Here is a 7,257-nt window from a genome sequence, read left to right as displayed (position 1 = left end):
ATGGTAGTAGATTCGCCAACTTTAGGTACATTTAAGTTGTCATTGGATAAGCATATGGACGTACATGGAATAGTGTAGGTTAGATGGGCTTGAGATCAGTATGACAGGTCGGCACAACATCGAGGGCCAAAGGGCCTGTACTGTGCTGTAATGTTCTATGTTCTATGTTCTTCTTGAGGTACTATAACCTACAGAGCTCTGCAGCAAGTGCAAAATAGTGGAAATGGACCAGAAAGCATTGTCAGGTCAGCATGGACACAATGGGCTGATGGGTTTCATTCTGTGCTGTAAACATTTCCCACATGACACCAGGTTATAGTCCAACAGACTTATCTGAAGACACAAGCTTTCAGAATCTTGCGCCTTCTTTAGGTGTCAGCACTGACACCTGAAGAAGGAGCGAGACTCCATAAGCTTGTGTATTCAAATAAACGTGATGGACTATTACCTGTTGTTGTGTGAATTTTTGACCTTGTCCACCCCAGTCCAACACTGGCACCTCCACATCATGGCAAACATTTCTGTTAGAAGATGTACCATCTTTTATTATATGAGAAATATATACTTAACTGCTTCACCCAGACTCACCTCCCCCCAAAAGTGTTGCACTTCCCTTTTCTTGAACAGAACTTAATTAACTTTGCTCAGTTTTTACCTTGATATTTCCAGACATCCTAAGCCATTGAGATAGTCATTAACAAATTTGCAAAATATTTATGATCCAGTTTTATAACTGATTTGCTTTTCCTGTGTTTGTGGTAGGAGAAACAAATAACTGATTTGATGAGATATCTTGAATGATATTTAGTAACTCTATTATTTTGTATCTTTCACCTTTGGCTGCTTTATAAACATTGCAACCTGCGTTCAATGAGCCTCATAAAAGCTTATAGTGAATGCAAATTGAGGCTTACTCCTTTTATCTATTGGTAGCTATCTAGTGCATTGTCTGGCCTTTCACTTTGGAAAAGTAACGTACCAGATGAAGTATTTTCCATCTGAATGAATGTCTTAAAATGTCAATCTAAAGCAACTGAATACTGTCATTATGCTGTCCCTCTGAGATATAAAAGTAGTTCAGAGGCTTTTTTACATGTAAATTGCAATGCATTTTGATGCAGAATGTGATCTTTCACAGCTCAAAATCAACAGCTCAATTTACTTTCTTCAGAGCCTGGCAAAACAAATCTTGTGATGTCATTCACAGCAGAAAGCCTGGCGTCCTTACCCAATTCAGACTACATGTGACTCCAGTTCCAAACCAGGTGGTTGGCTATTGACTCAGAGATAATGGGAACTGCAGATGCTGGAGAATCCAAGATAATAAAGTGTGAAGCTGGATGAACACAGCAGGCCAGGCAGCATCTCAGGAGCACAAAAGCTGACATTTCAGGCCTCGTCTCTCCATCTTTGGTCCACCTCCCCGTCTCTCCTTACTTATTCCAGAACCCTCACCCCACCCCCATCTCTGATGAAGGGTCTAGGCCCGAAATGTCAGCTTTTGTGCTCCTGAGATGCTGCTTGGCCTGCTGTGTTCGTCCAGCTTCACACTTTATTATCTTAGGTTGGCTATTGACTGTCTCCTGAGATGACATGGAAAATCTTAGTTACAAGGGGCTGAATAGTCTAGGGCTTTTTAACCCTGGAGCTTCAGAGGGTAACCATATGGAGGTTTATAAAATCATACAGGGCATAGAAGAGGTGAATAGCCAAGGTCTTTTCTTCCCCAATGTAGGGGATTCTAAAACTAGACGGTATAGGCTTAAGGTGAGAGGGGAAAGATTTAAAAATGATCTGAGGGGGGAAGCCTTTCACAGAGAAGGGTGGTGTATGTATGAAATAAGCTGCCAGAAGAGGTGGTATAGGCATTTACAATTGCAACATTTAAAAGACTTTTGCATATGTACTATGAATGGGAAAGGCTTAGAGGGGATATGGACAAAATGCAAGCAAATGGGATTAGTTAAGTTTGGAATACCTGTTTAGCATGGACGAGTTGGGCCAAAGGGTCTGTTTCAGTTATGTAAGACTCTATATGCCACTGCAAACATGCACTGAAACAATATCAGAACACCACTGCCTTTTCAAAGGAATTTGGACAATTATTGCTAACTTTGCAGGAGACACCCAACATGCCAAGAATAGACAGGAAAGGGTGAAGCGGGTCTTGGGGCACACTGGTAGTGTCCCTGTCCCTGGACCGGAATGCCTGGGTTCAAGTTCCACCTACTCCAGGCTACAACTTGTCTAACCAGGTTGTTTAAAACAATTCGGGGAAAAGCTGAGTTGATGAGTAGCATTGAAGGGTTTTAAGCCATGTTCTTATCAACTGGTTTTTGAGTTCAACACTCATAAGGGTGAAAGGAAGTGAGTTTATTTTGGAATGAGAGAGAGACAGATTTTGTGGGAGATGGAATTGGCTGGCACAGCTCTTACAGTCAGTGCAAGTGAGGATTTGACTAGAAAAAGTGAGCACTGGACCTTCAGGTATAATGGTGTCGAGGTGGGTAAAAGTAAGTGAAGAAGGTGTTGCAGTTGTGAATGGTAAAGATTTGGTTGGATATCGGTACAGTAGCAGTGATACAGCGTGAGCTATCAGAGAGAAGTTGGCGGCACTTAGGCTAGCAGAGTGGAGAAGGTTATTAATGTTCTTCGCATAGATTTTTAAAATTCATTCATGGGGTAATGGTGTTGCTTGCTAGGTCAGCATTAATTGTACATCCCCAAAGGCCCAGAGGGCAGTTAAACATCAACCACATTGTTGTGTGCCTGGAGTCACATATAGGCCAGAACAGGTGAGTTGGGCGGTTTCCATTTGTGAACCAGATGGGTTTTTTTCTGACAATCGACAATGTATTCATTAACATCTTAATTCCAGATTCTTTTTGTAAAGTTCAAACTTCCACCATCTGCCCTGGCAGGATTTGAACCTGGTCCTTAGATCATTAAATAAAAACCGAAAGAACTGCAGATGCTGTAAATCAGGAACATAAACAGAAGTTGCTGGAAGCTCAGCAGATCTGGCAGCGTCTGTGAAGAAAAAGTCAGATTAATGTTTTGGGTCTGTTCACCCTTCCTCTGAGCTCCCAGCGACTTCTGTTTCTCATAGAATCCCTGCAGTGTGGAAACAGGCCCTTTGGCCCAACAAGTCCATGCCTACACTCAGAGCATCCCACCCATACCACCCCCCCAAATGTACACGTCCTTGAACACTATGGGGCAATTTAGCACAGCCAATCCACCTAACCTTCACACCTTTGGACTGTGGGAGGAAACTGGAGCACCCAGGGGAAACCCACGCGGACACAGGGAGAATGTGTAAACTGCACCCAGATGGTCACCCGAGGGTGGAATTGAACCCAGGTCCCTGGTCCTTGGAGGCAGCAGTGATAATCACTGTGTCAACATGCCGCCCTTTTGTTCCTCAGAACATTACCTGGGTCTCTGGATTAACGGTCCAGGGATAATACCAGTAGGCCATCATCTCCCATGTGCTAGGCTATAGTATGAGGCATTCCTTCCAGACAGCTGAGACTGCTTTAACCTGGGTGGCAACCTCATCCCGGGCTGGTGTATTCCAGTCTCATGGTCTGCTCTGCTAAACTGCAGAAAGAGGAACATCCCACCTATGTACCAGCCTGCCCAGCACAACTTAGTAAACAAGGTGTCAAACTCCCCATGTCTGCCATGTCCTGGGGCAAATATCCTCAACTAAGCGGGGCAGCTACGGACTGACAGTAGTTGTCCATGTGTGCAATGGACTTTTAAAAGTGGCATGTGTTACCATGGGGTAATGTGAGTGGCATGATGGCTCAGTGGTTAGCACTGAGCCTCACAGCAACAGGGTCCCGGGTTCAATTCCAGCCTCGGGCAACTATCTGTGTGGAGTTTGCACATTCTCCCCGTGTCTGCGTGGGTTTCCTCCGGGTGCTCTGGTTTCCTCCCACAGTCCAAAGATGTGCAGGCTAGATGGATTGGCCATGCTAAATTGCCCGTAGTGTTCGGGGTGTGTGGGTTATAGGGGGATGGGTCTGGGTGGGATGCTCCAAGGGTCGGTGTGGACTTGTTGGGCTGAAGGGCCTGTTCCCACACAGTAGGGAATCTAATTTAATCTAATCAAGATGCCATATGGGTATAGTACGTCATTAACAGGGTGAGTTTGGTAAGATGCAGTGAGAGAACTCGCTAGGCCTCAAGGTGAGAAACCTTCCAAAAAACCAATACAAATAAAAGTTTTCCAAAGAAACATAAAATTGAGATTATTCCAGTCCTGAAGAAGGGCCACTGGGCTCAATAATTTGACTCTGCTTTCTCTCCACGCATTCTGCTAGACTTGCTGAGTTTCTTCATTAACTTCTGGCTTTGTTTCAGATCTTCAGAATCTGCACTCCTTTGCCTTTATATTTGATTGAGCCAATTGTTTCTCTTTGTGTAGTTTAAAATTCCAGATTGTCTTTCTTGCTCAGTGTGTTCAGAGGTTTGTTGTAGGCCACAGGGATCAAATTGCTTAGTCACGGTTAACATGCTAAATTTACTTGCGTTGCCATTAAACACTGAAGTTATTTTTAGCAGATGTTTCAGCCCTGGATGCTTTACATGGTTAAAAAATAGCCTGTACTACATGGATGATGGGACCAGAATTAGTTATGGTAACGTCACAAAAGAGTTTCGATGCCTGGTTTTCTAAGTTCCAGTTTTCTCAACATTCCATGAAGGGATATTTTCTGACTTTACATAATTGTGTGAAGTAGGTGATAGTAATCAATGGAATTGATCTGTATGTGATTGTATTGACCTGCCAACTGATCTTTGCACTGGTGCTTGTTGGCTCAAGCCTCTGGGGTGGAGCTTGAGAGTCCATGGGCTGGCTCGGCAGACATACAGAAGATTCTAGAAAGCCCCAGAGCTCCCTACAGAGACTACATTGCATACTGCAAGTTCTAAGACATTTAAAGGTCTGTCAATAAACTGTTTGAATTTAGAACTAGAGTAATTTCTGCATTGCTCTGGAATAGATCAAGTTATAAAGCACCTCAATACAAACATAACAAAGCTCTCCTGATCTTTGATAGATAACAAGGTGTAGAGCTGAATGAACGCGGCAGGCCAAGCAGCATCAGATGAGCAGGAAAGATGACGTTTCGGGTCCAGACCCATCTTCAGAAATGGAGAAGAATGGCCTAGAGCCAAAACATCAGCTTTCCTGCTCCTCTGGTGCTGCTTGGCCTGCTGTGTTCATCCAGCTCTACACCTTGTTATCTCAGATTCTCCAGCAATGGCAGTTCCCACTATCTCTCTCCTGGTCTTTATTTCTCTTGACTTCACAGAATCATAGAATTGTTAAAGCACAGAAGGGGGACATTTGGCCTGTTGTATCTTCACTGATTCTCCAGAGGAACGAATCACTCAGTCCAACTGTCCCACCTTCTCCCTACACTCTTCCTTTTAAGATAATTATCCAATTTCCTCTTGAATGCCTCGACTTTGACCCCACTCTCAGGCAGTACATTCCAGATGCCATCCACTCACATGGGAGCTGCTGACAACTTTGCACAAAGCTCCTCATCCATTGAATTGTACTGTACTAAAATTGAGTCTTAGAAGCAATACATTGAATCGCAAAGAACAACATCATAAGAATTCCCACAAGCTTTCATTTTCCATTGGTCATTTCTTCATCTCGCTTGCCTTTGAAATCCATAGTCTCAACTTCAGGCTGGAATACAAAACCTCACATCTGCTTCATCTAGAGTCTGAAATGCTGCAGAGTATTACCACTTGAATCCTTAAAGTGTATTCCTCATGAATTTTTTTCCCATTTACATTTAGCAGAGGCATTGTCTGGGTGTTCTTCATCAAACAAGTCAAGTTACTGATAGAAAAACATTAAGCACTGGAACACCCCTACACATCAGTGTAATTATAGTTAGACAATATTTATATTGTATGTAAATACAGTTAAAGTATTGTGACGATGCTAAAGATATATGCAATGGTGGATCGACCCTGAGATCAAAGGGATTATTTAGTATTCAACTCAAAGCTCATAAATTATCTGATCAGATGTCCCCTACTCTGGGCTGCTTGTTTGTTATCATTATTTTGAGGTGTCTTATGAACGGGTGCTGTAATTTTTCTTTTATTTAAGCTATTTTTTAAATCTACCCATTCAGAGATGTTATCACATACCTCTGGAGCAGGTAGGATTTGAAGCTGGGCCTTTCAGCCCAGGGCTAGGGGCATCATTACTGCACCACAAGAGGGCCTAAGATATGAGCAAGGGGGAGAAAACAGTGAAAGAGTTAATAGCTAAGGTGTGATTGAATGAATGGACACCATGAGACTGGTGGCCAAGTCTGGCTCAATTGATCCTAGGACAACTTGTTGACTCAGAGCCACCACTCAGCAACCTGCCTGGTCTGCAGATTGGAAGACAGTAGATCTATAGGAAAACTGGTGGGGTTCCAACACTGAGGGATGAGGAAAGACAGCTCCCAGGTTGATGTGGAATCTACTGAGAAATAGAAACAAGAGCCAATCATACAGGAGTCCATCAAGTCTACTTCACCACTTACAGTGATCATGGATGAACTGTTGTAGCCACTTTCCTAACCTATCCCCACATACCTTGATTCTCTTAATGACAAAAATATTTTGATCTCAGTCCTGCACATACTTAAAGACTGGGTATTAGGGATTCTCCCAGATAGAAAATTCCAAAGATTCGCAACCATCTGAGTAAAGACATTTCTCCTCACCTCTGTTCTACATGGCTGGGCTCTTAGCCGAAGGTTATAATTCCTATTTTAGACTCACTAGCGAAAATGAAACAGTGAAGCAATTGAATAATGTTATTCACTTCAATAAGATTATATTCCATTGCTCTAAACTCAAGAGAATATAATATGATTCTACTTCATTTTCCCTTGTAGATCAACCCTTTCATAACAGGAGCCAATCTGGTGAACTTTTGTTGCAACCCTCGAGGGCAGGTAGATTTTTCCTTTAAAAAGGATCAAAAATGGACACTGTGTGGTTTTACCAATGCTCTGCACAATTATAAGCCCCCACAAACATATGGTATAATTTGCTTGTGGTCCCCTGTGACTGCATTGCGAGATGACACTGATTTGAGAAGGAGGTGCAAAATTCAATCCAGGGTTCTGTTGCTCTTCTTCTAACTACCAGTTCCAGCGCTCAACCATGGAATGGTATTCATGCCAACTTTGCAGGATTCAGTAAGACAGACTTTTTTGA

This window comes from Stegostoma tigrinum, chromosome 26, assembly GCF_030684315.1.
Source record: "Stegostoma tigrinum isolate sSteTig4 chromosome 26, sSteTig4.hap1, whole genome shotgun sequence".
In the NCBI taxonomy this organism is placed as follows: domain Eukaryota; kingdom Metazoa; phylum Chordata; class Chondrichthyes; order Orectolobiformes; family Stegostomatidae; genus Stegostoma; species Stegostoma tigrinum.
This window is presented reverse-complemented; position numbering follows the sequence as displayed.